Source organism: Mercenaria mercenaria, unplaced genomic scaffold (genome assembly GCF_021730395.1).
Source record: "Mercenaria mercenaria strain notata unplaced genomic scaffold, MADL_Memer_1 contig_1209, whole genome shotgun sequence".
NCBI lineage: Eukaryota > Metazoa > Mollusca > Bivalvia > Venerida > Veneridae > Mercenaria > Mercenaria mercenaria.
Window position 1 is genome coordinate 50,805 of NW_026459191.1, and position 9,480 is coordinate 60,284.

The 9,480-nt window shown below is 33.7% G+C and overlaps 1 long non-coding RNA gene across 1 annotated transcript; it reads right to left on the reverse strand.

Annotated features, from left to right (window-relative positions):
- Positions 1-673: 673 nt before the first annotated feature.
- On the reverse strand, positions 674-2,797 carry LOC128551521 (uncharacterized). Its single transcript, XR_008368818.1, has 4 exons — positions 2,666-2,797; positions 2,323-2,388; positions 1,993-2,052; positions 674-1,390 (listed from the first exon to the last, which is right to left on the reverse strand). It is a non-coding gene; the product is annotated as an uncharacterized LOC128551521 (long non-coding RNA).
- Between the last annotated feature and the right edge of the window lie 6,683 nt (positions 2,798-9,480).

Sequence of the window (9,480 nt, forward strand, 5' to 3'; positions counted from 1 at the left end):
TAACTTTAAATGTACTTGTTGGAATTTTGAAGCATCCAGTCTATTATAATTTCCGTTTTAATTGCTTTACAAACAAGATATATAGAGTTCTCGATCGTCTTCCTTGTTCCTCATTGATCAGTACATTAAGCAGTCATCTGATGCGGATTTGACATTACTTATAATAAATGTATTAGCTCAATTGTTGTAATGAAAGCTTAAAGCTTATTTAAACCACTCTCGAGCCAGGTTCCTGAAAAAAACCTGTACTGGTATCATATGAAGAGTCATGGTCGAATCCACAACCCCCGGTTTGAGCGTCTGAAACCTTTACCACTATACCACTTCTCCCCTTACTTGACTTGATGTACATTAGGAGAGCACAGCCCTGTGGAACTAGCCCCCTGAATGATAACTTATTGTATACGACGATCCAGGAAATTGGAAATCCAAGAATTTATACTTACGTATTGACCTAGCTTTTGCAGATAGCAGTGAATACTAACCTTATACAATGCCTTACTATGATAAAGGAAAATAGCGAATAATTTTGCTTTACGTTGATGCCTTTAACTTGTTAATTAATACGTTGTTTTCAAAAGCTGTGCTGGAAATCAGAAAGAAGAACATGTTGAAGAACTTTGTAAGCCCTGGTGCCATCTAATCAGCGTCAGGAATTCAAAGGACATTTTGTTATAACATTATCATTTATTTGCCAATTTCAATAACTTAAACAGCAAAGCACACTTTATAACGATGCATGAATACAAAATTACAAAAAAATATTAAAATCAGCTGAAAATATAAATTGCACAATCATGATAATTTCGATGCCATGCGTGGACGAGTTTTGATGTGAAGATGACAAGAGTTTCGTATATTATTAATAAAAGTAGCTAAGGAATATTTATTATACTGAGACCCTATTTCTACATGGCTCTTCTTCAGGATGGCGGTCTTTACGAATATGAGAATTCTGTTAATATTTGTCAGGCTTTAAATTTTACTTATCTGCAATAGATGTCACTTTGCTTTTTCGGTGACAGCAACAAACATATGGTAATCAACATTTATATGTGTCTTTGCAATCATCACTGATTGAATTCTTGTCTTTCCATATTGATAATTTTAAGTAAAGCGGTAGTTCTTGTATCCTTAAAAAGTATCCGAAATTCATAAATTATTATTTTGTTATTTGACAAATCAGGAAAACACTGCAGATATCCACACTGCACTATTACCTTACTGAAGTAAATAATAGCAACATTCCGTCATTTGAAATATAATTACAAATGTCAGAAGTATTGATAACTGGATTTCCAAAAGAACACACAGCATGTTTGGATTCATTATTGCAATCTCCAAATAATACTGCTGCTTCAAACATCCGAGTAGCTGTCAGAAGGTTTTGCTGTAAATAAAATTTAAATATTTAATACACACAGAGATGAATACATGATCATTATATCTGTTCGCATTTTTAAGCCTTCAATATTGAAATACAGTTTTACAGATATAATACAGTACTGTTATGAAACTTTCAGCTGTGCGATCGGATCTACTTGCATCATGATATAACATTTCGTTTTAAACTTAATAAAAACTATTTGTACTATAATGATTTGACTGGCTACTTAAGTATTTAATTTCTTCTATGCACAGTTTTGCAATACCAAATCAAACTGTTTGTACTGTTTCAAATTGTCTGGCTATTATAGTAACTCATTTTTGTTTAATTATTGAAATTCCAAAGAAAATGATATCTGTACTGTGTAAATTTGACTAACTCTTCTATCACAACTTTTCAATACCAAAACTCCACATTCTGCCAATGAGGGGTCGTGCTTTAATTTTTTCTTTAATTACAAAATCTTAAAATTTCGTGCAGCCCTTCATATCGCCTTTACATATATTTAAGCAATCAGAGGAAAATCGTGGATCATACTTAGTAAATATGATATTACCTTCAGTTTGTTTTCTCATACATAGTTACATGTTTTATTTTACTCTTACCAATGTCCCGTGATTCTCCATCTTGTTTATTATCTTCAGTGTTTGTTAATACTGTCAATACTGAAAACATCAAAATTATGACACCAGTAGAAATTTCTGGATTAAAATGCCAAACATATGTACTTTGTCATGAAAATGAATATGACGGCATTGAACTCGACTGAGCTAAAAAAAAATACTCCGTAATAAAAATACAGATTTTAGTTATTTTTCTATGAAGTTGGAAAATAATATTTCTATTCTAATGCAAGGTTGAAAGAAATGCACTGTAAACAGTTTCCCCTTTAATACCCCTCTGCACACATAGATTAAACCAAAACTCATACTTACATTCTGGTCTTCCATTCTTCAAAAAATCCTCTTGTTCATCGTGATTTTTTTGATTTTTATTGCCTGCTAATGAATTCAAAAGGTAATCTAGCAGCATTTTACCACATAATGTGAGATACTGAACAGAGTAAACTTTAGATAAATAGGTATTTACATACAGAGCTAGCATAGAAAATATAGATAAATCCAGACTTCCGTGCTGTCTATTCTATGAGTGACTTAAGTGGCGGATGTTTTCTCTAATATAAGTCAAAATTCTAAACGGTTACTTTACGTGCAGATTTTGATCAAAGTTTCCATAACATACTTGTTTTTTATCTAAAATAAAAATCAATTAACATACTGATTTCGTATTTTCGGCGCCGACATTTTATCACAACAAACGCTACAAATATCAGAATTCCGACTCCAATTATTGCAAGTACCACCGTCAGAGTAGCAGAGGACGAATCTATTTTGGGAAAACAAATATTGTAATACTTAGAATCAATACTTTACAAATTGACATAAACTTTTACTATATAAGTAATTACTTATTATATCTGCTTCCGGAATAAAAGAGGATCTTCCGGTCTGTCCCTCTTTTTTGCCACTATATGGCGTTTTTACCGGTGAAAATCACAGCAAAAATTGAAGAAATCGCAGACCACAGCAACAGAAAATCAAAATTTGTTCGTACGTACGAACAAAATTCCAAATAAATTTACAAATTCTTGTTCATTTCTCACAATTTTAAATGCAATTTGGAATTTTGTTCGTACTTACGAACAAATCCTGGCTGTTCGTACGTATGAACAATAATCCATATTCCGTATTATTTTTCAGTTCTGACATGCTGTTCAAACAGCTCAGATTTGTTCGTACGTCCGAACAAAATTCCAAAATAGCTTTAAATTTCTTTTTCATTTCTCACTATCATTTGTTCGTACGCATGAACAGCCTGGATTTGTTCGTACGTACGAACAATGGAGAAAACTGAAAAAGAATTTATTCTTAAAAAAATGCAATTTGGAATTTTGTTCGTACGTACGAACAAATCCTGTCCATATTATTTTTCAATTCTGATATTCTGTTCAAACAGCCCAGATTTGTTCGGACGTTTCGAACAAAATTCCAAACTGCTTTAAAAATTCTTTTTCATTTCTCACTATCATTTGTTTTATACGTACGAACAAATGAGAGAACTGAAAAAGAATTTTTTCTTAAAAAATTGCGATTTGGAATTTTGTTCGTACGTACGAACAAATCCTGTCCATATTATTTTCAATTCTGATATTCTGTTTGAACAGCCCAGATTTGTTCGGACGTACGAACAAAATTCCAAACTGCTTTAAAAATTCTTTTTCATTTCTCACTATCATTTGTTCGTACGTACAAACAGTCTGGATTTGTTCGTACGTACGAACAATTGGGAGACCTGAAAAAGAATTTATTCTTAAAAAAAATGCAATTTGGAATTTTGTTCATACGTACGAACAAATCTTGTCCATATTTTTTTTCAATTCTGATATTCTGTTCAAAACAGCCCAGATTTGTTCGGACGTACGAACAAAATTCCAAGCTGCTTTAAAATTTCTTTTTCATTTCTCACTATGTTTTGTTCATACGTACAAACGCCTGGAATTGTTGTATACGAACAAATGAGAGAACTGAAAAAAAATTTTTTTTAAAAAAATGCTTTTGGAATTTTTTCGGAGTAAAAAAAAAATCCTGTCCATATTATTTTTCAAATTCTGATTTTCTTTTTCGAAAAATCCTGCCATTTTAATTTTTAAAATTCTGAATTCTGTTAAAACCCCCAGATTGTTCGGTTGTACAAACAAAGTTCCAAATGCTTTAAAAATTTTTTTTCATTTCCCTATCTTTGTTCTTTCGTACAAACGTCTGGATTTGGCGTACGTAGAAAAAATGAAGAACTGAAAAGAATTTATTTTTAAAAAAAATTGCAATTGGAATTTTGTTGTAGTTGAACAAATCCTGCCCTTTTTTTTTTAAATTCTGTATTCGTTCAAACAGCCCGATTTTTGGGGCGTCGAAAAAATTTTCAAAGCTTTAAAAATTCTTTTTCATTTCTACTATCATTTGTTCAACGTACGAAAAAAAATGGAGAACTGAAAAAAAATTTTTTTTCTTAAAAATGTGCAATTTGGGGGAAAATTTTTTTTTGTTGTACGTACGAACAATCCTGTCTTTTTATTTTTCTTTTCCGATATTTGTTCGAACAGCCCGATTTTTTCGGAGTAGAACAAAATTCCAAAAGTGTTTAAAAATTTCTTTTTCATTCACAATCATTTGTTCATAATGAGAGCCTGCATTTTTTTGTAGATGAACAAAAAAGAGAAAAGAAAAAAAAAATTTTAAATTTTAAAAAAAAAAAAAAATAAAATTTTTGGAAATTTTTTTTGTTTGTTTTTGGTTTGTTTTACGCATTTGAAAATATCCAAATATAAACAAATGTAGAACTGAAAAGAATTGATCATTTGGAATATTGTTAGTATTTTTGGGCAAATGCCACTTAATATTTTTTGAAAAAAAAAATCAAATATCACTGAAAATTTCAACAATACTTTTATATTCTTTTTAAAAAAAACCAAAAAAAAATACTTATGAACATAATAAAATAACAAAAAGTCAACAAAAAAAAACAAGAGTGCAGAATGTCAAAATTTTACGCCCGTCCTGCAAATTCTTTACACTAGCACCTGATTTGAAAATGGAATTTTAATTTTGTGGGTGATTATTGTAATTTTCTGTTTTTCTAAATCAACAAAAAAACTCCTTACCAGTAAATCCCTTAAAATACACCAAAAATTTGAAAGTACATCTATTTGTACCACAGAAAAGGGGGTCTTGGTTTTTCCCTACGGTCAATTATAAAAAATTTAAAATAAAGTTTTTTAAAGTAACAATAAGGAAGTTAATTTTAAAAAAAAAAAAAAAAAAAAACCCAAAAAAAAAAAAAAAAAAAAAAAATTGTAACTCCCCCAAAAAAAATTTTTACCAGGTGGTTTGGTAAAAATACCCTCAAAATTGGGATGTGCAGCATTTTGTACTCAAAAAAAGGGTCTCGATTTTTTTACGACTGTAAAGAAAAAAGTTCAATAAATATTTTAGTAACAAAAAAGGGGAAAGAATTCTAAAGAAAGGAAACGGGCCTGACACTTCCTCTCATGAGGTGTATAATTGTCCCAAGTTACACAAAATCCCTCCAGCATGAAGAAAAAATGTTTCGGACAAAGTCATTCTTGTATTTGCCTTTGGCTCAAAGTGTGACCTTGACCTTTCCCCAGGGCCTGGTTCGTGCTCTGACACTTTGTCCGTGGGGGTGAACTTTTTGCCAAGTTATATCAAAACCCCTCTATGCCTGAAGAAATGCCCAGAAAAGGTTTTTTCATTTTTTTCCCTTTGACCTCAAAGTGTGACCTTGCCTTAGCCCTGGGACCTGGTTCTTGCAATGCACTCGGCTAAAAGGTGGTGAACATTTGTGAAAAGTTTTTTTAAAAAATCCCTTATGCATGGAGAAAAATTTCTCCGGAAAAAAGTTTTCATCTTGATCCTTTCCCCTTTAAGTGTGACCTTGACCTAGCCCTGGGGACCTGGTTTTGTGCATGCACTCCGATCATGGTGGTGAACTTTGTGACAAGTTATATCAAAACCCCTTTTATGCATGGAAAAATGCCCCGGAAAAAGTTTTCATTCTTGTATCCTTTACCCTAAGTGTGCCTTGACTTAGCCTGGGGACGGTTCTTGCGCATGCCTCGTCTCATGATGATGAATTTCTGCAACTTTCTAAAAAACCCTCCTTGAATGAAAAAAGATATGCTCCGGCAAATTTCTTCTTGATTTAACCTTTGATCAAAGTGGCCCTTGCCCTTGCCCTTTGGGCCCTGGCTCTTTGTCTGACCTCCGTCCATGTGGTGAAAACGTCCCAAAGTTTCATCAAATCCCTCCATGCTGTAAAGATTATGCCCCGGCAAAGTTGGGACACCCGCCCGCCCCAGGGGCTTCCCAAAAATTTGCCGTTTTTCAAACAGCGTATTAGAAGGATTTTGCCAAAGAAAAACAAGGCCCCGCAAGGCGGGCAATATACAGAAAAAACAAGGTCACATGCCTTTGCCCCTAAATTGACCTTGACCTTAAAAAACCCATCCGAACATGTGCTCTGTAACTCGTCTCAATGTGGTGAACATTTTTGCCATTTTTTTTAAAATCCTTAAAAGCGTTAAAGAGTTAAGAGGGGGACACGAAAAAAGTCATTGACCTCTGCCCCTAAGGGTGCCCTTGACCTTGAAGGCCCCATCTGAAAATGTGCCAAGTCATCTTAAGTGGTAAAACATTTGGGCCAAGTAGGTTTGGTCAAATTATTTTCAAACCCCTTTAAAACTGACAACAACAACCCTTTTGCTTTTAAGTGTGATCTTAAATTTGTAGCTGGGGGTTGGTCTGTGCATAAAACCCTCATTTCAATGGGTGCCAAGAATTTTCAAATACCTTAAACCCCAGGGCAGAGTAAATGGACCAAATAAGAAACACAGTTTTTTAACATTAACCCTAATTGTAACTGGAGTCGGTTTATGCATGACATATGGTCTCATTATGGGGGAACATTTTGCAAAGAATTGGGAGGGGGGGGGGGGCAGGTAGTAAAAGGGGGGCCATTGAGGAAACTGGAGCTGCCCCGGGGTTTTTTAAATGTTCCAAGTGTGGGGAAGATTTGCACAATAGCTTTAGCTGTGTAAAAAATATTAAGGAATTTGATAATAGGGAACAATTTTGTTGTGACAATATTAAAAATTTTTCACATGAAATAAGTAAAAAGGTTAAAATTACATGAAAACACATACAAACAGAATTGTTTAAAAACTGTAAAAAACCATTTTTAGTTAATTAAATTGTTTAAAATTTTAGTGAAACTTAGTGCGGGAAAGTCAACAAACTTTTAACCTGAACTTTCCAGTAAAAAGGGGAATAATTCATGATAAAAAAGTGCCGGGTTTTATGCAACTTTTTCCCATTGATATGGTGATGAGCTAAAAATTATTTAAAATTTTGAATCAAATCCATTCTGTAATAACAGAGATGTGTGAAATTGCAAAAAAACTCTAACTAAATTAAAAGTAAAAAGGGGGGAAAATTCTGAAAAATTTGGCTTAGAGTTATGTCCCTTTGGTCTTTATGATGGGGTGTGATGTTGAACAATTAGTTAAAGTTTGAATAAATTTCCTTTCATTTAATAACAGTTATAGAGGAAAGTGCCCCAAAATTTAAACTGAAAACTCGGGGAAAGGGGGGTTAAAAAAATCAAAAAATTATTGGTCCCAAGTTATGGTCTTATTCAAATGATGGGGGGTGAGGGTGAAAAAAACCCACACAAATTAGTATGAATCGAACCCATCAAGTAAATAGAGAAAAGGGAAACAAGGGGGCCTGATGGCCCTATATCGCTCACCGTTATCACGCACTTGGGACAAGAAGTCCAAAAAAAAATTATCTAGGGAAAAGCCCAAAAGGACGGGAAACAACAAAGAAAGAATTTAAACCCAAAAAAGAAAAAATTCTTAAAAGGTTAGTATTCAAAACACCAAAAAATTTGGGAGGTACCATCCATGTTGTACAACAAAAAAGGGGTCTCGGTTTTTTCCCTAGGGCCATAATAAAAAATTTAATAAAAAAAGTATTTATAGTAACGTAAAGGGGAGTAAATTAAAAAAAAAGTATTGTAAGTGAAAAAAAAGGATCTCCCAAATAAATTGTTGAAAAAAATGAAATTTCAGATCAGTATCTTCATTAGTTATGGAGATATCCCCCTTTTTAATTTAAATAAAGGGGGGTAATTTTTGACTAAAATCAGTCCATGTTTCTCCCTGATTGTCCATAAACTAATAAAATAATAAATTTCAAAAAAGCCCTGTAGGTATTACGATTTTAAATCCTTTTTGATTTCTCAGGGGAGGAAATCAGATATAAAATAATAGGGAAACCCTACAATTGGTTTGATTTGTCTATTTTTGGGGTAAAGATTTTTTTGGAAAGTTTGTATAAAAAAAAACAAAATAAAGTCGCTATATGGCTGAAAAAGCCAAATAGCCAATTTTCAACCTTTAAGGGGCCATAACCGGGAAACCCCGATGGAATCTGGCCAGTTTAAAGAAGGAAGCAAGATTTTGTGGTGAACAAGTTTTGTGCAAGTTTGGTTAAAATCAAATCAAAAATGAAGCGCTATTGTGCAGACAAGGTCAAAATAGCTAATTCTGGCCCTTTCGGGGGCCATCACTCTGGAACCCATAAGGGAATCTCGCCGTTCAAAAAAGGGAAACCAAGATCTTAGGTGATACAAGTTGTGTCAATTTTGGGTTAAAACAAATCTAAAGAAGTGCTATTGTGCAGACAGGTCAAAATAGCTAATTCGGCCCTTTCAGGGGCCATAATTGGGAAACCCCAAATGGAATTCGCCAGTTCATAAAAGGGAACCAAGACTTACGGTGATAAAAGTTGTTTGCCTTTTTGGTTAAAATCAAATCATAAATAAAGCTGCTTTGTTCAGAAAGGTCAAAAAACCAAAAAATTTTCCCCTTTTCAGGGGCCTAATCGGGAACCCATAATGGGAGGGCCCCAGTTCAAAAAAGGAAACCGAGATCTTATGGTGATACAAGTTGTGTGCAAGTTTGGTTAAAAAAAAATCAAAATGAAACCACTATTGTGCAGAAAAAAATTGTTGACGGACAGACCCGCCGCACGGACTGCGGGGGGTGACACAAAACCCCCTTTGTCACTATGTGCCCAAGGTGAGCTAAAAAAAGGATCTCCCAAAGTAAAAAAGAGCACCGAAAGCAGGGCAATATACACAAAAAAAAAAGATATGACCTTTGCCCCTAAGTGTGACCTTGACCTTAAAGCGAGCCTTCTGAAGAGAAAAGTTTTTAAAGGGTTTTTTCTTTTTCAACCCCAAAAAGGGGGCCCAAGTGCCCCCTTTTAAAAACTTGAAAAGGGCCCTTTTAGGATTTTCAGACAAGTTTGATGAAAACCCACCGAACAGTTGAGAAAGTTGTTTTAAGGTACTTCTATGTTACTTTTAGCAGCCCCCAAAAGGGGGGAAATGCCCCCATTTGAAAAAAAAATTGGGAGGGCATTAATGTGATGTACAGATCAATTTGATGA